The following is a 22,081-nucleotide window of genomic DNA, read 5'->3' on the forward strand; positions in this document are numbered from 1 at the left end:
ATTAGGATGAGGGGATAGATGGGGAACTCATCAAATCTGTAGACGACACCAAGCTTGCAGGAATAGCCAATATTCCAGAAGATAGGCTTAAGAAACAGGAGGATCTGGACAGACTCGAACACTGGACATTATCTAACAAAATGAAATTCAATTGTGAAAAAAGTAAGGTTCTACATTTAGGCAGGAAAAATCAAATGCACAGGTATAGTATAGGTGGTACCTTGCTCAATAGTAGTAACTGTGAGAGAGATCTCGGAGTCCTAGTGGACAATCACTTAAATATGAGCCAGCAGTGTGCTGCAGCTGCCAAAAAAGCCAACATAGTGCTAGGCTGCATTAACAGAGGGATAGAATCAAGAAAACGTGAAGTACTAATACCACTTTACAATGCCTTGGTAAGGCCACACCTGGAATACTGCATCCAGTTTTGGTCACCACGATGTAAAAAAGATGTTGAGACTCTAGAAAGAGTACAGAGAAGAGCAACAAAGATGATTGGGGGACTGGAGGCTAAAAGATATAGGGAACGGTTGCTGGAATTGGGTATGTGTAGTTTAATGAAGAGAAGGGTGAGGGGTGACATGATAGCAGTGTCCCAATATCTCAGGGGCTGCCACAAAGAAGAGGGAGTCAAGCTATTCTCCAAAGCACCTGAAAGCAGGACAAGAAGCAATGGATGGAAACTAGTCAGGGAGAGAAGCAACCTAGAACTAAGGAGAAACTTCCTGATAGTTAGAACAATTAACCAGTGGAACAACCTGCCTCCAGAAGTGGTGAATGGTCCAACAATGGAAGTTTTTAAGAAGAGACTGGCCAGCCATTTGTCTGAAATGGTATAGGGTTTCCTGCCTGAGCAGGGGGTTGGACTAGATGACCTACAAGGTCCCTTCCAACTTATTATTATTATTATTATTATTATTATTATTATTATTATTATTATTATTATTATTATTATTATTATTTAATTTATTTATTTATTTTATTGGATTTATATACTGCCCTTTCCAGAAGGACTCAGGTACTTAAAACACTGATACAAAAAATTAAAAACAATTAAAAAGAATTAAATTTAATCCCTGAAAAAATATAAAAACCCCAATTAAAAACTCTCAGCCTGGGCCGGGGAGCTCAAAGAGCCAGGTCTTCAGGTCCCGGCGAAATGAACGGAGGTTGGGGGCGGTCCTAAGCTCCGCGGGCAGCTGGTTCCAGAGGGCAGGCGCACCCACAGAGAAGGTTCTCCCCCTGGGTGTTACCCACCGGCAATCTTTAACCGGCGGCACCCTGAGAAGGCCCTCCCTGTGGGAGCGCACTGGACGAAGGGAACCTGATGCCGGCAGCAGGTGTTCCCTCAGATATCCTGGACCCAAGACAATAAGGGCTTTATAGGTCATCACCAGCACCTTGAATCTCACCCGGAGGGCAACCAGAAGCCAATGCAACTCGCGGAGTAGAGGTGTTACATGGGAGTGTCGGGAAACCCCCATCACAACCCGCGCAGCTGCATTCTGCACCAGCTGAAGCCTCCAAGTGGTCCTCAAGGGCAGCCCCATGTAGAGAGCATTGCAGTAGTCTAAAGAAGAGGTCACGAGTGCATGAGTGACTGTGCGTAGAGCATCTCGGTCCAGGTAGGGTCACAACTGGCGCACAAGGCGAACCTGGGCAAAAGCCCCCCTGGTCACGGCTCCTATGTGATCTTCAAAACTGAGCCGTGAATCCAAGTTGCAAGCCCTATCAACGGGGGGTAACATCTCACCCCCCCATCGTTAAAGATGGAATAGTCTGGTTAACCCGAGATGCCGATATGCACAGCCACTCAGTCTTGGCAGGATTGAGACGAAGCCTGTTTCTCCCCATTCAGACCCGGACCGCCTCCAGGCAACGGGACATCACGGCGAGGGCATCACTGGGTTGGTTCGGGGTGGAGAAAAAAAGTTGGGTATCATCAGCATACTGATGATACCCCACCCCGAAACCCTGAATGATCTCACCCAGCGGCTTCATATAGATGTTGAACAGGAGGGGAGAGAGAACCAACCCCTGAGGGACTCCACAAACGAGAGGCCTCAGGGTGGATCGGTGCCTCCCACTCCCAACCCCCTGAGACGCCGCAGTAGGATACCATGGTCGATGGTATCAAAAGCCGCTGAGAGATCTAATAGGACTAGGACAGAGGAACAACCCCTGTCCCAAGCCCGCCAGAGATCATTCACCAGTGCAACCAATGCCGTCTCCATGCTGTTCCCGGGCCTGAAACCCGATTGGTATGGGTCCAGATAATCAGTTTCCTCCAGGAACAGAGGAAGCTGATGCGTAACCACACTCTCAACAACCTTCACCAAAAAGCGAAGGTTGGAGACCGGACGATAGTTATTTAAAACAGCCGGGTCCAGGGCAGGCTTCTTGAGGAGGGGTCTCACCACCGCCTCCTTCAAGGCAGCAGGGAAGATACCCTCCTTCAAGGAAGCAGTTATTAATGCCTGGAACCAGCCTCGTGTCTCCTCCCGGGCCGCATAAACCAGCCAGGAGGGACACGGGTCCAACAAACAGGTGGTGGAGCTCAGCTTCCTCATCATCCTGCCCACATCATCAGGGGAAACAGGATCGAACTCAGTCCAGATGGCATGCTCAAGACCGTCCGATTCCTCCACATCAGACTCAGTCCAAACCGGCCCGGATCTGAGCAATTTTGTCCATCAGATGATGACTAAATTCCTCACCCCGCCCCTGCAAGGGCTCCTCTCTCACCTCCTGATTAAGGAGGGAGTGAGTCACCCTAAACAGGGCGGATGGGCGATTATCTGCGGACGCAATGAGGGCAGCGAAGTAATTAGCCCTCGCCGTCCTCATTGTAGCAAGATAAGACCTTATGAAGGTTCTTAGCTGCAATCGGTCAGATTTGGAACAGCTGGACCTCCAACCGCTCTCTAGACCCCGTCTCCGACGCTTCATCTCCCAGAGCTCCACAGAAAACCATGGAGCCCAATGGAATCTGTGCCGGGTCAGAGGTCGCAAGGGTAAAACACAGTTGAGTGCCTCAGTGGCCGCCTTTTCCCAGGCATCAACCAAGGCATCAACTGGGCTGTGAGTGAGGGCGATGGGTATAGACCCAAGCACCATCTGGAACCGTTCAGGGTCCATTAGGTGCCTGGGGCAGAACCATCTGGTCGGTTCTGCAGCCCAGCCGTGGGGGGTGGCATAACGGAAGACCAGCCACAGGAGATTATGGTCGGACCATGACAGGGGAACGACCGGTGAACCCCCTCCCAAATCATCCAACCACTGTCCAGACAGGAACACCAGGTCGAGAGTGTGACCCCCCACATGAGTCGGGCCTTGAATTACCTGGGTCAGGTCCATGGCCGTCATGGAAACCATGAACTCCCGGGCTAACTCCGACGACCCTCCCAGGGAAGGCAGGTTGAACTCACCCAGCACTATAAGCCTGGGGAACTCCACCGCCAACCCTGAGAGGGTGTCGAGCAGCTCGGGCAGAGCTGTTGCCACACAGCTGGGTGCCAGGTATGTAAGCAACAAGCCCATCTGAACCCAAGGGCCACATCTCAGGAGGAGGGACTCACTCCCACCAATCTGGACAATGGTGGTCTCCCGCGGACATAAGGTCTCCCTAATAACCACTGCCACCCCACCACCCCTACCCTGAGCCCATGGCCGGTGTAGCACATGGAAACCTGGGGGGCATAACTCAATCAGAGGGACCCCTCCCTCCGAGCCCAACCAGGTTTCCGTAATGCATGCCAGATCCGCGCGTTCCTCCTCGATCAGGTCACGAACGAGGGGAGCCTTATTAACAACAGATCTGGCATTAAGGTAAACCAGCCTGAGCTCAGGGACCTGATCACCCTCACCCCCGGGCAAAAGGGTGCTAACCGGAGGGTCGGAGCGCGTCACCGCTCGCAGACAGTGGGGGCGCAATCCTGGATGTCAATACGGCCCTCCGTGCACACACCTGCTGCCATTCCCTATCGTCGTGGGGATTTGAAACCCCACCCCAACACATCCAGAACCAGCAGCCTCTACCCCAAACCTTGTGCTGCCGGGACCCCTAACCGGCCCAGACTGAGTGCCGGTTAATAATTCCCTCCCCACCCTCACCCTCCCTAACCTTTTAAAATAACCGGCTAAAAAGTAAATCAGAGGCCTCTTAATACGTCTCCGCTTGAGGCCCCTATCTAAGCCCAACCACCTCTCGGGGTCCCAACAATTGGGCCCATCATTAAGGGGAATGCAGGAAAGGGCGGCAGGTCAAACCCAGGAGGAAGAAACCCCCTGAGGGCATACAAATCGGCTCCAGAGTAATGTAGGTGAACCATACAAAAGTAAAAATGTCTGCATAGGGCTGATGTTAATAATGGGTGGATCGATGATATTGATGATATTAACCACAGTCCATTAGTCCAGCTCAGCAGGGGGTTGGACTAGATGACCTCCAAGGTCCCTTCCAACTTCTTCTTCTTCTTCTTCTTATTATTATTATTATTATTATTATTATTATTATTATTAACACAATTTTCTCCAATACCTAGTAATGTAATACACTTATTTATCTCATTTCCATATCAATATTAGTAGTACAATATTAGAATAGTAGTCATTAGAATAACAATTGCAAGGAGGAGAAAGAGGAGGACAATATAATATTCTTGTTTCTCATTTATAGTTTCCACATATTAAAAATTAACCAAACTTCTGCTGTTTCAACATTTAATACATCCTCTCATGTCACTACATCCAAGTGTATTAGTTACATTCTATCATTTTTAACATATATACATCTTAATCCATATCATTTAAGGAACTCAATATTTCAATGTTAGTATTCAAACATCTGTGTTTTATTTTATTTTTTTTAGTCAGTATTTTTATCTACTCATCAAAATAATTTCTCGTAATCCAAGTACAATCTTATTTGAGTATTATCTATTTCAGGCCTCTTAAGAATGTCCATATTTCTTCAATCTTATTCTTGCTTTCTTCCTTTGCCATGTCATTTTTCGCTTCTTTGCCTCAGGGTCATCAAAGCATTCTTGTGTTGTTATATCATATTGAAGTGGCCCTCCAGTCTCCACTTTTGAAGGATTGAGGAGTCTGTTAACAGCACCAAATCTTCTCATTATTTTTGCCTCTTCATATAATTGTCCTGGTCTGAATAGACTTTTTTCCACCTGTTTTCCATTATAATCTTCAAAAGTCTGTATTTGTTGAATATTTAATTCTTCTGCCAATGTATTTGATTGTTCAATTTCTTTTGTTAAGTTCTGTCCCAATAAAATATTAGTTGTAGTCACAATTTGAGTTTGTTTCTTCGAGATGCTTTCTAGTTCTTTTCCCAAAAGCTCTTATTTCATCACCAGCTGAAGAAAGGAACTGATAAGTTTGGTAAGATATTTCCCACATAGCATAGATTTGTTTTTGAAACTCTTCCATAGTGAAGTTTCACATCTGGTGTTCAAGGTTAATCTTATCTTGCTTTTCTTAAATATTTTCTTGATTTTTTTAAAGAGAAAGTCAGATTGCAATTTCAGGTTTAACCACTGGGTGTCCCCCAAGTACTTTGAAAATTCTTTTCTTTTAGTCTGTTTCTTTTTTCAACGTTTTTTTTAAAAACACCCCTGGGCTTGCTCGCCACTTATTTGAAGGGAGGGTTGAATTCCCCCCCTCCATGGGGGGAAGGTACTTAGCAGTTTATTTAGGTGAAAAAAAGAAGATTAAGGTATAAGAGAGGAATCTTACCCCTGTCTCTTCCACGCTGCTTTAATGTTGCCTGATGGTAAGTTTGACTTCGGCTGTCTGCAGCCTAGTAACTGGCCATATTACTATGGCCAGTCTTTCGTCCACTGGTACAAAGGGAATGCAGGCACCAACAGGGGGGGTTGCGGCTCCCCCGCGTTTCTGCAAAAGCCCCTTCTATCTGGTTGCCCCTCCAAGGCGGCTCTTCAGCCCTTTTAGGGCCCCCCAGCGATGCAAAACTGGACGTGGAAGATGAGAGCCATCCTCCAGATGTCTATGTCGACTGACTTGGCAAACCGGAAGCCCAAAAATGAAAGCTTCTCACTGACATAATGATGACAGACATTAGCATTTTGTAAGTATTATACAGGATTCAGTGTACATTAATGGTGACATATACTGTACTTGAAAAACATGTGTCAAACGAACATTCTTGATATATTTGCTTCTGTAAATATATTCTACATGCTTGTGTTCTTTTTTTCGTTTAAAAATTACAAAAATAAAAGATATTGAATATTGGCGACAATTATGTGCCTTCTACACAATCTGGTTTTGTTTTAAAGCCTTTTCTTTTGTGTAATAGCTAGAATTTCTGCTTAATATATTTTATTTTTATTTTTTGTAAATATTTTATTAGAATTTTTTAACATAACATAAATCATTATAAAACAGAATGTTGTCTGGGTAACATTTATAAGACAGTCCTTAACAATTAATTTCTATAATCTATATTCTGTATGTTAATTATTTGATTTCCCCTTTCCCCAACGTATCTTTCTTTGCAAAACGTTACATTAAGTTTTATTTGCTTAACTAGTTCAATATATAGTTTCAATAATCCTGTGTATCATTTTAGTTGCCTTATCATAAATCCTGTCACCATGTTTATTTCAGCTTATTTCTCTCCCCCAATTTCTAAATACTTTTACAAGTGACAGTCTTTTTAATACTTAACTATATTTACCTTAAGGGACGTGGTGGCTCAGTGGGTTAGGACGCTGAGCTTGTAGATCAGAAGGTCGGCAGTTTGGCGGGTCGAATCTTGAGTGCCGCGTAACAGAGTGCCTGTTACTTGTCCCAGCTTCTGCCAACCTAGCAGTTAGAAAGCATGTAAAAATGCAAGTAGAAAAATAGGGACCACTACGGTGGGAAGGTAACAGCGTTCCGTGCGCCTTTGGCATCTAGTCATGCCGGCCACATGACCACGGAGATGTCCTTGGACAAGCGCTGGCTCTTTGGTTTTGAAACGGAGATGAGCACCAGCCCCTAGAGTCAGAAACGACTAGCACGCATTCTGTTTTTCCCATACCCTCTCATATTTTTATGTTTCCCAATCAATAAGTAAAAAAAATAATAAAAAGAAACAAAAACAAAGAAAGAAGAGCAGCTTATTTCTCCCTCCAAATTCTAAATGTACTTACAAATAACAATCAGTTCAACATTTAACTATATTTACATTGGTGGATTTAAGTACTAGACTACAAAAAATAACATATGAAAGTATGTATTTCTCCTAATTTAATATATTTATTCCCTCAATTTCTCATTCTTTTTAACCATAGCTACGAATGTATTTAATCTATTTAAACTTTGAACATTCCATTCAATAGTTCTAATCATCTAATCCTTTAAATCTCATTCAAAACACATTTTTTATATTTTTCTTATCATCACATTTAAGTAGCTAAAACATTTGCTTTTGTTTAAATCAATTCAACTCAGAAGAATAGAAAAAACACAAAAAAACACAATTATATTAATTTAGAGGAAGAAAAAGAAGAAAAAATTTCCCTCTAAGAGTAGTATATTTCAAAATTTTACCATTTCTTAGCCATATTCAAACGAATGCTTCTTTTTGAAGTATTCTTTCTGGTATATCCCATCTTTTTCCTGATGTTTCATTTTAATCTTTTTTCTCTGGTCATTGTCTTTTTTAATCAACATGTTTTGCTACATCATTTGTTTCCCTAAAGGGAACTTTTTCTCATTATATTCCTTATCTTCAAAGTTGTTTAGGCGTATTAAAATATTTCCCAATTGAATTAAATCATAATTTTTATTTTATATGATTCCATCTTCAAGTCTCTATCCTCAAAATTATATTTAATCATCTCTGCTATATTTTCCTGAGAAAGTTCTTGAAGTGAAATTAAGTTGAAAATAAGTTGATTCATGCTCTCAAAGTTCTTCTGCATTTCCTTGTAATTTAAGGTCATTGTCCTTTGAAATTTTTGCTGCTTATCATGTACTTCCTTTTTTGAAATGAGCGTTTTATAAGGTTCCTTCTTTGAGTCTCTGTCTTCAGAATCTTGTTCAGTCATCTCTACTGTATTTTCCTGACAAATTTCTTGGAGTGAAATTAAGTTGAAAATGAGTTGGTTCATTACTCTCAATTTCTGTGTAAAGTCATCGTCCTTTGGTATTGTTGTCACTCATCACGTTTCCTTTTGTAAAGTATTCATTTATTCAGCTGTGTTATCTTTGTTTAAACAGATGCATTTTCTGAAAGCTTAAAAGTTGAAAGGGAAAAGAAAAGAAAAAATATCCTTATCCACCAGCAGGTGTCAGCATTTGCTCATTTTTCATGTCTTTCTAGTTGTTTTCTTTCTCTAAAGGGTAAATTTTGCCGCCCAACTGAAAGGGAGGGAGAAAAGTCCCTCTCCCCCTTTCTTTCTTTGGAGATCTCTTATTTTGGGGATTTTCTTCTTCAGGAAAGTAGGTAGGATAGAGAAAATCAGTATTCTTACCCAGATTCAAGCATGCTGTTTATTATTTTGCTTAGTTTAATTGCTTATGACTTCCGTTGCTTCAGCTATGACTGAACATGGTGTTAGCCAGCCTTTTCTTCCGTTGGTTTCTGGGAGGCTTCTCCTGGACTGTTCGGAGAGACCGCCGTCTCTCCTAAGTCCCTGGGATTTCCTTCCTTTATTCCACCACTTCAGGGTGGATTCTGGCCCCTTAGGGTCCCCAACAAAAAGAAATTTCAGCCGGAGGATCCGACGTTTCGAATTCTCCAACTGCTCAGCTGAAAACAGGAACTGGAAGTCCCAGAATTTCTGCTTAATATATTTTAATTCAGATTATGGGCTTATGTGGGTAAAATGCATCATGCTGTTTGCCCCTCCATTTTATCCTTTGTTCAACAGCTCTACAAAGAAAATTTTGAATTTTGATACAATAAGCAGGCAACCCTCCTCTCAGATATGATAACCACTTTTTGATACCTTAACACGATGGCTTATCCATACAGCAGACTTCATCTGTTTCTTTTGGTAAATCAATCTGGAAATGAAGCTGGATTAAAAAGTTACTGTTTCTAATTCAAACTGTTCTTTGGCTCTGATAGTTCAGTCCAGACCGCAATTACCAGCAATTGTTTGATAGATTCCCCTCTGGTTTCCATTCAACTTTTCCACGATTTCCTTGTTTGGACAGTCTTACCAAAGAACATAGACCAGGGTTTGGAAACCTATGGCCCGCAACCTAAATTATCTGGCCCATGATCCTAAAAAGAAATGCATTCATCTGATCAATTTCAGAAAAAGTACTTACCATTCCTCAGACAGCTATTTTAGCAACAGCTTCACCAATCACCATAATGTAGATGGACCTACAAGTCCATCTATATGAAGGGCAGTGATGATAGCAGCATAGCCTCTGGCTGTTACACAGAAAATTGCCAATGCTGCTGTAGAGTATTCTGCCATTCTTGTTAGCACTTGAGCTAGAAGAAAAAAATGATAGAATTTTTGCCAACTTCAACACTTCACAGATGGGGGAAAGGGCATTTGTTTTTTGGTTTGGAAAAAAAATGTTTCACCACCAGTTCACTGATTTAAAAAAGTGAAAGGAGAAGAAAAATACCCCTTTACTTTCTACTGGTGTTATGGAAAGAAAATCCAACTGTTCATCAGTACTTTCTGAGCATTTATGTGATCAAGGTCCCTTTGGAAGGGCATAGTCAGCTCACAGTCTAGGTCAGGACAAGACAGCCATAGAGACCAGCAGCCAATAACCCAATGGATGTCCATTAGCTAATTGGAGCATAAGCTTTGTTTCTGCTAGTATTGGTAAAACTACTTTTGATGAAGATCAAGAAAATATATATAGAAGTTGCCTTCCTGGAAATTTATAAATGATTTGAGTGTTCCTACTTCAAGAACTAGTGGCTAGAGTTTTCTGTCAGAAAAGCAAGCATAAGATGCAAATCAGCCCTGAGTAAATATCTTAGTTGATCCAGACCATACCTTAGAATATACCTTCACTTTTGTAAACCTTGAATATTTGACAGCCATATGATTTTAGCAAGTGACTTACTATAGTACAAAATAATGTTATGTATATAATTTGCAAAGTAAGGTTCAACTAGAGGCTGAGTAATGGTAATTATCAATTACAGGCTTTTTAATTATCCTCGTGGATATATTATACCTGCAAACTAAATTATTTATCTCACAAAACTTTTTCAGGTTGTCCAAAGCTACCATCTGCTTTTCAGCTGAAGCAGAAGTTCCTTCTCAACAACATACCCAAGCATTATTCCCTGTTTAATCGAAAGATAAACAATAATAATCAAGAATGTCCCAAAAGGCTTATGTGGAGCTTACAATCTGTCAAACTATAAACTGCACAACTCCAGGCTCCAGAGTAAAAAGAGATTTTTCTTCGGGGGGTATGTATTATTGCAGTATTTCTAGAGATCTATGTTTGATGCTTTATTTATTAATGAATACCTTGATCTCTTTACAATAGGAGGTCAATGTGTTGATATGTTTGTTGCTTAGGAAACAAGAGAATGAGAATGCATGTAAGAATGTAGGAACATGAAAATACAGCTGTGAGTATATGTGGCTAAATGTAAAGAAATGTATACATGTATCATGCTTTTTTCATTAGTTTTCCAATTCTTCTAAAGTATTCTTGTGTTCTAATCCCTTCTAGGGCATCTTGTAAAACATTTGACATCAGTTTTTAATTTATTTTATGGAGTAAAATATAATTCTAATATAATTACTATACACAATGAAAAGCTGTTAAAACAATTGATAGATGTTCCACATATTCTCTTACATATACTTTTTTAATATAGATAATAATTTATTTTGCCAAAATCAGTAATGATTTTTAGCTGACATTACCATAGATAGATAGATAATGAGAATAAAAGCTGTCAAGAAAGATTATTATATTCCTACATTTTGTTTTGCTTATTCACAATTTTTGTCTATCATCATAACTAATACTATTTAACTTCCAATCCTAAACAAATATTCCTTTGAATTGTTCTAATATTTGTAGCAGCAGAATGTAATTTTTCTTCTTTAACCTTGGCATGGATGACTGTGCAGAGTAGCAATTAAAAGCCATAATGCAAATTTAGAAAGAAACTAAAGAAGCATACAAGTGATGCTGGGATGCTGCGTGTTAATTGCATGTAGCTGTATATAGTTTTGAATAATTGTCTTCTTCCTTTGCAATATAAGATCATTTTGATAGTGTTGGTTTTTCTGTTTATCACCCAATATTGACACTGTATTTTCAAAGTCATCTATGTAATCATTAGGAACCATTATTTTTGTGGAGTTTATTTAAATTATCTAAAAGTTCAGGATTTTAGACTTTTCTATGCTGACTCAACTCCCAGATATAGTTTAAGAATGGAACTGTGTAAGTGGAAATCATTTAGATTAATAGATTAAACATAGTCTAAATTCAATAGTGACACAGGCTTCTCAGCAAATTCTCTTTCTGTATTACATCCATTTAGGAACAAAACTCTGTTTTATCTTCTAGAATTATGCAAATATTGAGTGTTACTTAAAGCTCTTTCTTGTTGCTCCCATAGCAACAGAAAACCCCCACTGTCTTCTCAGATATCCAGATATAATGCTGTGCTCAGCTCCATTGTGGAATAATTAACACTGCACAATTTAGTGAACAAGAAATCATGTACCAAATGGTCATGAATACTAATTAAACAATGTTTCTTTTTATGGTAATAAATTTCATGCTCACCTTAAATATATAATTTGATAGCTGGAGATTTGAATCAGCATCCTAGCATTATGAAAGCAATATGAAAACATCTATTAGATTTCACGGAAATATGAGCAGAACAATCAAATAATGCTTCAGGCACAGATATTCCCTCAATGTACGTGTTTCTTTTATTTTTCATAGCACTTCAAACATTTAAGTCATGAATTTTTTGGCAGCATTTCATTCTATCAGATTTTAATGCAATTGACAGATGATAAAGCTAAAGATACACAATACAGGGTTAGAAGGCTAATTTTTCACCAATAATTTGGTTAATATTTTTTTAAATAAAATAAATGTATTTGCTGTTGAAATTATTACTTATTGCTTCTTTTGGTGTTATCAGGTTGAGATCAAGTGGCAATATGAATGAATTGTGGTATCAAAAAGTAAAGGAATTTGAATTTTTCAGTTGTTCTGGTAGGTCTCACACAATGATAGAATTTTATTAAAATAATTAGGTGAAAGAGAACTTCCCACTATTTAGTGAAGCTAAACTGATCATTTTACTCATGGGGAAAAACAAGTATAATGGAAATGGTCAAATTAGAATTGATGGCCAGCAAAAGTATCAGCAAAACAAATAAAAGGTAGGAAAAAAGTATTACTTTTTAACAAACTGATGCTTCACAGTAATTATTGCATATATTATAAATTATATATTTCTAAAATAAGGATAATTAAACAAAGATTCTAGATTTTAAAATTCCTATCTTACATTATAGACATTTTGATCTAGTGATTAGATGCCAGAGTGACTTAGGAGTGGGGAAAGCCAGATTCTAGTTCTGTTTTACACCCAGATGCCAGATGGATGACCTTGGACACATCATTGTACCTGAAGCCCTAGGGAGAAGGCAATGGGAAAACTTTCAAAAAATATTGTCAAGAAAATTGTCTTGTTTATGCACCTGCCAGGAGTCAAGATTGGTTTGAAAATACAAACAAAAAAAGTTGTATATAATCTATTGAAAAAAATTAAAAGGAAAGCAAATTTCTTATTTGTGCTGATTCTTTAAAAAAACTCATGTGTAATTTACAAAGTACAACAAGGGTATTTTAACATAGTATAATTAAAAATCACATGGCTTATGAGAATTTGATTTGGCACTTAAGTCTGAAACAGATGATGGCAGTGAGCACATTATATCTGTATCCTATATGATTTCAAGTATAAAAGAAATTAAGGTGCACACACCATAAACTCATCTGCCTAAATTGAACACTAGTATAGTAAATATCCACGGTGATTCTCAATCATCCAGGTCATGGTTGTCCCAAAGGTGCTTTTTTCCGAAAGGCAACTGGACTTTCTTTTTTTTGTCTTTGAAAACATTCCAAAACAGAATTGAAGAAGCTTCTTGGAGGAGAAGCAAAACGTTTTCAAAGAAAAACCTAAGAAAGTCCAGTTGCCTTTTGAAAAAAAGCACTTTTGGGACTAGTATGGTAACTATATGAATATAATGGGAATTAATTGAGAGATTGTTTTTATAAAAAATCAATACAATAGAACATACATTTTAATAAATTTAACTATTTAAATTTAATATTAACATTTATGGAAAATATTTAATTAATTTTGTAGTTTAGGAGGTAAGCCACATTACAGTTAAAATTATATTCTTCTTGAAAGAACCCACAATGTAAAAAAGATAATAAAAGTACATACTTTTATATTTTAAGAATAACTAGTTAGCAGTGCAATGACATCAAAAAACATGATCCTATCACAAAGATAGGAAAAATGGTGCCTTGATGCTGAACAACTTCCTTATTTATCTGACAAATGAATTTTTTAGATTTCTGAAATTAAAAATCAGTAGTCACACTAATTATTTATCTTTTTAACACATGTACAAGCTGCCTGTCAAAACCACATCTCAGAAAACACAAAAGATCCACAGATACAGCAGCCACATTAAATGAGCATATAGCATTTCACCACTTAGAATGGTTTTTCCCCTGTGGCTATCAATTTAATTGATTCTGGTTTTTATCTTTAAGAAAATGTATTTTCAATTTTCTATTAGGTTCTCTGAATTCTTGTAAGGATAATTATTATCAGATTTGCAAGAACTGAGGTAGTACACCAAGAAATAGTTTATCTTATAAAATTTAGCTTATAAAATGAGCATTGCAAAATTAATACAGCAGTATTTTAAATTCAGCTAAGTAATTATTTTTAATCATTAAACTCATTAAGTATGTCTAATAAATGTTATTGTACTTTTTCTGAAAACTTGTACAATACTTCAGTAAAGAACAGTTTTTAAATTACAAGTCTATAAGAATGACTATTGAATTGGAGCCAAAGAACTGAATGATGTTGTTGAGGAATGTAGACTGAAGCAACACATGTAGCTTTGGACTTTGACTACTCTATGTTTTTGGAAACAGTTACTTTATTAATATTTCTTTCAAATGACTGCATTAATTTAGAAAACTTAAAGGAAAAAAGTAAAGCTCTGTTAGAACATTCTTGGTAAATCGAATTAAAAACCTTGTTTGACAAAGATTTTCAAAGAGAGGCTGAGAAAACTGGGCAACTAGTTGGAATTTACATTTTTTTTAATCCCATTTATATCCTGCCCTTCTCCAAAGACTCAGGGCGGCTTACAATCTAAAGCACAAATCAATGTGCTTAGCAATAGCCTTCATTTTATGTATATGCCTGCTTATTAGGGCTTTCACACACACCCCCAAGCGGCATTATTACAAAGTCAGCTTAATTGCCCCCAACAATCTGGGTCCTCATTTTACCTACCTCGGAAGGATGGAAGGCTGAGTCAACCTTGAGCCTGGTGGGACTCGAACCTGCATGTACCAATTAGAAAAATGACTTTGAAGAAGAAAAAAATGCTAAAAACATCATTTGCAAAGGGATTCAGAAATATGGGTATGAGTCATCTGCTGTTTTTCCCAAAGTATTCCTAATGTATAACAATTCCCAAAGATTATTGTAGTGCCTATGACAGGTTGTTTTGGGATGTTTGTAATCAAATCAATAGATACTGTTTCAGATGACTACAATCAATAAATACTTGTTCTGTACTGACTCTCTTCGTAGCTTTTCATCTGAAAGATAAAAACATTTGTGTAAAAATCAAGCTATTATGTACAAAGTGTCAAAATTGGTAAATGGTTCGTGAGTGCTGCTAAGCTAGGCTCTCTTCACCCACTTTTAACTTTCCCTTTCAGATACTGTTTTCTATTCAGTAGTCTTTTTTGCAACATGACTAGCCTAAAGACACCAAGGCCTAAGGCAGAGCTAGAACTCTTCTGGTTTCTACGCTATCATCTTAATCAGTACTTCATACTGGCTCTGCTTTTAGCAATCTCTAAATGTATGATTGTTTTTACTTTCCTCCAGGTTGCTTACAGCAATTCAACTTGTCATTTTCCTTATTTCCTAATTGCTCCAATTATTCCTCACTTTGTTGAAAAAAATGGTTATGTTTGCACAACAAAATTAAACAGAATCCTTTCCAGTTTTTACTACAGTAGTAGACAAGCATAGCAAGTACTCTGAAAATTCCTTCAGCTCATAGATATGCACAGTTGACTATCAGGAAGAAATAATGACTGATTAACAAGTAGTCCTTGACTTACACCCATTTGTTAAGCAACCATTCAAAGTTACAAAGGTACTGAAAAAGTGACTTTCAAACAGTTGCCACAGTCATGTGACCAAACTTTGTGCATTTGAGAACTGGAATATATTTATGTTGGCAGTGTCCCAGGATCATGTAATTGCCATTAGTGTCTTTTTCCTATAGCTCCCAACAAACAAAGTCAATGGGAGAAACTGGATTTGCTTAATTACTAAATGATACAATGAGCAATTGGAATGATTTGCATAAAATTGTGGCAAAAAAGATCATAAAATTAGGCATGACTCACTTACCAACCATTTTGCTTAACAAGGAAATTTTGATCTCAATTGTGGTTGTAAGTCGAGGATTACCTGTATACAATAAAACTACTCTGATTAGTTTGTGGTTTTAGTGTTTTTCTGTAAACCTAGCTGGTTGGTTTATGGTGCTGCATTCATGAACATCTATACTATTAGGTTAATTTATTAATTATGCTCTGGATAAATGCATTCTATGATTAAAGACAACAAATCCAGTGCAGCAAAGCAGATCCTCTTCCACTGTTTCCTGTATTTCAAGCAAGTAAATCTGCAAAAGGTATAATACCTAAAGAAATCAGTCTGCCAGGTAGGCCCATACCATATCTTGGTATGAATAGAACTTAGAACTAGAACTTAGTTTTAAATATATTTCAGCAAAATATTTTAACCTTATTGTAATGATAAGTATTTCAATGCATATTCCAATGCTGTTAGAGCCTTAGTGTGAAGATCTTCTTCAAATTATTGCCAAAAAAATGGCAGATGATTGGAAGAGCAGCAACAAACAGGCTTGGCATAAATAACCAAAGTGCCATAGCTTCCAGAGTCTAACAGTTAAAGTTTTATGCCACAGCATTTTAAAAAAGAAATTTACATTCATGAGATAATGGCAGCTGGACGCTGCTACAATTATAAATCTATTCTATTTACTCATTTTCTGCATTGCTATTGAGTCATTGTTCTTCAAATATATTAAGGGAATGGGTGCTGGGTTTTCACTTGTACAGAAATGCTCAAAAACAGTGAAAATAGGGTTAAAAATATAAACTATTTAAAAGCATATTAACATATTTAGAAATATTTACATAATTTATCTGCTTCAATCCTAGCAAGTTGTAAATAGTTTGCAGATATTAAAATAATAAATATATCATTAAAATTAAACAGAGACAAACACCACAGTGTCAATGGTTCCCCAGACTCAATTCCCAAAGGTCTGCTGCACACTACTGAGAATGTGAACCATCCTTACTGGGGGTCCATTAATGTCCCTAGCAGGGGAGCTGCCACCAAGAATGCCCCCACTCACTGTTTCTACTGGGTGTCCTCCCCTGCAGCAGTTGTGCTTAGTGTATATATTGGGCAGGAAAGTACACTGGCTTTGATCAGATCAATTTATTTACATGTTTGTTATGGGAGCCTGGTGGCGTTCCTGAGACCTGTGACGCCCGGATTAATTCTTTACAGCTCGGTGGTGCTCCGGAACGCCTTCCTGCTGCTTGGGGAGCCGCGTGTTGTTGGACTGACTATGAATCGCGGCTTGGAGCAGCGGGGGGGGGGGGGGTGAAAATGCTGGAGTGGTGGAGATGTCGTCTGGCTGGTGTCCGAGATGGCTGACGGTGAAGGGAGTTGGCCTCTCTGACATGGTGACCTGGCCTGGTGGTGGAACGCAGACGCTGTTGCCTCGGACGTTTGTGAGGCAAAATTTAATCTCTGCGCCGCCAGAAAATGATTAGACCATGTTGTGGTTTCCTTCTTGACTGACTATCATCCGGTCTTTTTGCAACATGGAATTGACTTATACAATCGGAATCTCTCCTACCATTTTGTGACTATACCGGCTTATTAATCCTGATGTATTTTATAGATTCTTTTGCTCTAACTCCCTCCTCTTCTCCCCCCTCCCCTATAATGGAAGGTCCGGGTTATAACCACTGTGGGAGAGTGGTTAAGATTTTACATCTGCTGCCTCCCAGAGGTGAGAGCTCTGGGTGGTATTGCTCCCCCGGTTTTATGTACCAGGCTGCTCCCCGGCCTTGACCGCCGTGAGAGGGCGGGATTCGATCTGTTCCGGGGTTTCCCAGCTCTAGTGGCAGTGGAGCTGGGCTGGCTTTCTGGTCATTTGCCTTCGACTTATTTATTTTGAGATCCTCCCGTATCGATCTGGTCTGCCTTGCTGTCTTTTTTGTTGGACTTGTTTAATGATCATGCGTCTGACTTATTCTAGCACGGTCTTACACGCCCTCAGGGGGGCCCCCCCATCCTGGGAGCGACCCGCCTTACTCTTTACACCTCCTCTTGATGAAGGGCCCGATTGTTGGGACCCTGAGAGATGGTTGGGCACGGGTAGGGGCCTCCGATATAAGCCAAATAAGAGGCCCCTGGTTAGTTTTTTGGTTAAATTTTTTAGGAGGTTAGGGAGGGGGGTGGGAACTTCTTTTGGTTGTTCGGATATGGGGGGCAGTCCAGCAACCGTTGTTCAGGCCAGGGCCGGGATTGATCGCGGTGGGGAGGAGCAGGGGTCGGTTGCCCCCGGGGCTCCAGGGCAAGTCGTGGGATTGCCCATTCCCACGACGTTAGGGAATGGCAGCGGGTGCAGGAACAGAGGGCCGTATCGATCTCAGGGAAGGCCTCTCCGCTACTTGCAAGTGGTGAGGTGTTCCGACCCTCTTGTTCTGCCCCGAGGTCCCGGGAGTGAGGATGTGCAGCCTCCTGAGCTCCGGCTGGTGTACTTGAATGCCAGGTCTGTCGTCAATAAAGCTCCTCTCGTCCGTGACTTGGTCGAGTGTGAGCAGGCGGACCTGGCTTGCATCACGGAGACTTGGTTGGGCCCAGAGGGCGGTATTCCTCTGGCAGATCTTTGCCCACCAGGTTTCCGGGTGCTACACCGGCCTCGGGCTCAGGGTAGGGGTGGGGGAGTGGCCGTTGTTATGAGGGAGACCTTAGGTCCGCGGGAGGCCACCGTTCCGCAGATAGTCGGGTGTGAGTCTCTGTTTTTGAGATGCGGCCCTGGTGCGCAGTTGGGCTTGCTGCTGGTGTACCTTTCGCCTAGTCACGCAGCAGCAGCCCTGCCTGAGCTTCTCGATGTCCTCTCTGGGTTGGTGGTTGAGTTCCCGAAACTTATAGTTTTGGGGGACTTCAATCTACCATCTCTGGGAGGATCATCTGAGTTGGCTCGGGAGTTCATGGCTTCCATGACGGCCATGGACCTGACGCAAGTAATTTCAGGACCGACTCATGAGGGAGGCCACACCCTTGACCTAGTTTTCCTATCTGGTCGGTGGTTAGATGATCTTGGTGGGGGCTCCCCAATTATTATGCCCCTGTCATGGACCGATCATCATCTCCCGCGGCTGGTCTTCCGTTTTGCTACCCCCCGCCGTGGGTGTGTGGAACCAGTTAGATGGTACCGCCCCAGACGCTTAATGGATCCCGAGAGGTTCCAGGCAGCGCTGGGGTCCCCACCTGCCTCCCCCACTCACAGCTCGGCAGATGCCTTAGTGGAAGCCTGGGAAAGGGCAGCCACTGAGGCTCTTGACCGAGTTGTACCCTTGCGGCCCCTGACCCGATGCAGATCCCGTCGAGCTCCATGGTTCTCCGCGGAGCTCCGGGAGATGAAGCGTCGGAGACGGGGCCTAGAGAGCGGTTGGAGGTCCAGCCGATCCGAATCCGACCGATTGCGACTAAGAACCTATATTAGGTCTTATCTCGCTGCGATAAGGGTGGCGAGGTCTAATCACTTCGCTACCCTTATCGCGTCCGCAGATAATCACCCGGCCGCCCTGTTTAGGGTGACTCGGTCCCTCCTTAATCAAGAGGTGAGGGAGGAACCCTTGCAGGGTCGTGCCGAGGAGTTTAACCATTATCTGTCGGACAAAATCGCTCGGATTTGGACCGGTCTGGACTCTGACTGGGCAGAGTCTGGCAATCAGGACACGGGCGGTCTTGTCGATATCACCTGGGAGGAGTTTGATTCTGTGACTCCGGAGGAAGTGGACAGGATTATGGGGAGACTGAGCTCCACCACATGTTTATTGGACCCGTGCCCTTCCTGGCTGGTTTATGCAGCCCGGGAGAGGACACGCAGCTGGTTCCAAGCAGTTATATCAGCTTCTTTGAGTGAGGGTAGCTTCCCTGCCGTCTTGAAAGAGGCGGTGGTGAGGCCTCTCCTCAAGAAGCCTGCCTTGGACCCAGCTGTATTGAACAACTTTCGTCCGGTCTCCAACCTTCGCTTTCTTGCGAAGGTTGTTGAGAGTGTGGTGGCGCATCAGCTCCCTTTGGTCCTGGATGAAGCGGATTATCTAGACCCGTACCAATCGGGTTTCAGGCCCGGGCACAGCATGGAGACGGCATTGGTCGCGCTGGTGAATGATCTCTGGAGGGCTCGGGACAGGGGTCATTCCTCTGTTCTAGTCCTATTAGACCTCTCAGCGGCTTTCGATACCATCGACCATGGTATCCTGCTGCGGCGTCTCAGGGGATTGGGAGTGGGAGGCACGGTCTTACAGTGGTTCTCCTCCTATCTCCAGGGACGCTCGCAGTCGGTGTTGACAGGAGGGCAGAGGTCGACCGCGAGGTCTCTCGTTTGTGGAGTTCCTCAGGGGTCGGTCCTCTCGCCTCTCCTGTTCAACATCTACATGAAACCGCTGGGTGAGATCATTCGTGGCTTTGGAGTTGGGTATCATCAGTATGCTGATGATACCCAGCTTTTTCTTTCGACCCCAAACCACCCCAGTGATGCCCTCAACGTGATGTCCCGTTGCCTGGAGGCGGTTCGGGTCTGGATGGGGAGGAACATACTTCAACTCAACCCCGACAAGACCGAGTGGCTTTGCATACCTTCATCCCGGGTTTATTCGGATATTCCATCTCTCTCTATGGGGGGTGAATTATTACCCCCCCGTAGATAGGGCTCGCAACTTGGGAGTCCTCCTAGATTCACGGCTCACCTTGGAAGATCACATGGTGGCTGTGACTAGGGGGGCTTTCGCCCAGGTTCGCCTGGTGCGCCAGTTGCGGCCCTATCTAAGCCGGGATGATTTATGCACGGTCACTCACGCGCTCGTGACCTCTCGTCTAGACTACTGCAACGCTCTCTACATGGGGCTTCCCTTGAGGACCACCCGGGGGCTCCAACTGGTACAGAATGCAGCCGCGAGAGTTGTGTTGGGAGTCTCCCGATACTCCCATGTCACACCTCTGCTCCGTGAGCTGCATTGGTTACCAGTTGTCTTCCGGGTGAGATTCAAGGTGCTAGTAATGGTGTTTAAAGCCCTACATGGCAGGGGTCCGGAATACCTTAGGGAACACCTGCTGCCGGCGTCTACTTCCCTCCGCCCTGTGCGTTCCCACAGAGAGGGCCTCCTCAGGGTGCCACCGGTCAGAGAATGTCGACTGGTGGCCCCCAGGGGGAGATCCTTCTCTGTGGGTGCCCCGGAGCTATGGAACCAGTTACCGGTTGAGCTCCGGACGGCGCCCGATCTTCGCTCCTTTCGCCGCGATCTGAAAACATACTTGTTCGAGCAAGCCGGCCTGGCCTGAGGGGGGATTGGTGGGGTTTTTTACTATTTTTATTGGGGGTTTTTTTAGTATGTATTAACTGTATTTTTTAATTGGGCATGTATTTAATTACTTTTTATCTTTTGTAAATTTCTGTGTTTTATTCTTGCCCTGTACACCGCCCTGAGTCCTTCGGGAGAAGGGCGGTATAGAAATATTAATAAATTAAATTAAATTAAATTAAATTAAATTAAATTAAATTAAATTAAAGAGTAGGGAGGGGAGTTGCCTACTCTGCCCTGAACTCTTGCATGCAAAGTAAGATATAAGACATTCCCTCTATTTCCATGAGAACACTAAATTCATGATGTAAAAATTTTGTAGCTGCACCATTAAGCAATGCATTTTTTCCTATTTCCACTTGACAAGCTCAAAATAAAGCTAAAATTAAACCTTAATTGGCTCTGAAGGACCACCCTGATATACTATTTAAAGGCAATAAGTTTCAAACTTGGCAACATTAAGATACTGGGACTTCATCTCCCAGAATTCCCCAGTTGAGAGCCAGTTTGAGCTAGTGGTTAAGGTGCATGGCTAGAAAAGCAGTGAGTTCAAATCCAGCTAGATGACCTTGGATCAGTCATTCTCTCAGCCTGAGAAATGTGTGTTGTATGTTTGCTGCCTTATTATTTGTAAAAATAATAAAGATGGAATATAAACTTAAAAATCATGTTTAAAAAACATTTATTTAAGGCAAGTTTTCTCAAACAATGGGGTTTGCTTTTGAAAACAGACTGGTGTAGCTGAAGTAGCAATTTTTTTTTTGTAAAAATTTATTTTACCAATGGGCAGTTGCTTTACCCTGCAGTTTTAGAATCTGTGATACATACATTAAATTTTATTTATCTGGTCAGCCATCTCAATAAATGATTGGATGGGGAACAATTTTTTTAAAAAATGACTATAATTACTATAATACAAAAATTAGAATACATAGCAACAGACTAAATCATTAAGCATTATTGCTAAAATTTTAATTGTTCATTTCTTGCCCAATTTTAGCATTCATGGAATTATTATTTATTCTTGTCATGATTCAGGTACATTTTACATTTAGGGAGTTGCTGTATTGCAATTTAATCACAGGTATTGATCTAA

Source organism: Vipera berus (assembly GCF_964194415.1).
Source record: "Vipera berus genome assembly, chromosome: Z".
NCBI classification, from domain to species: Eukaryota; Metazoa; Chordata; class Lepidosauria; order Squamata; family Viperidae; genus Vipera; species Vipera berus.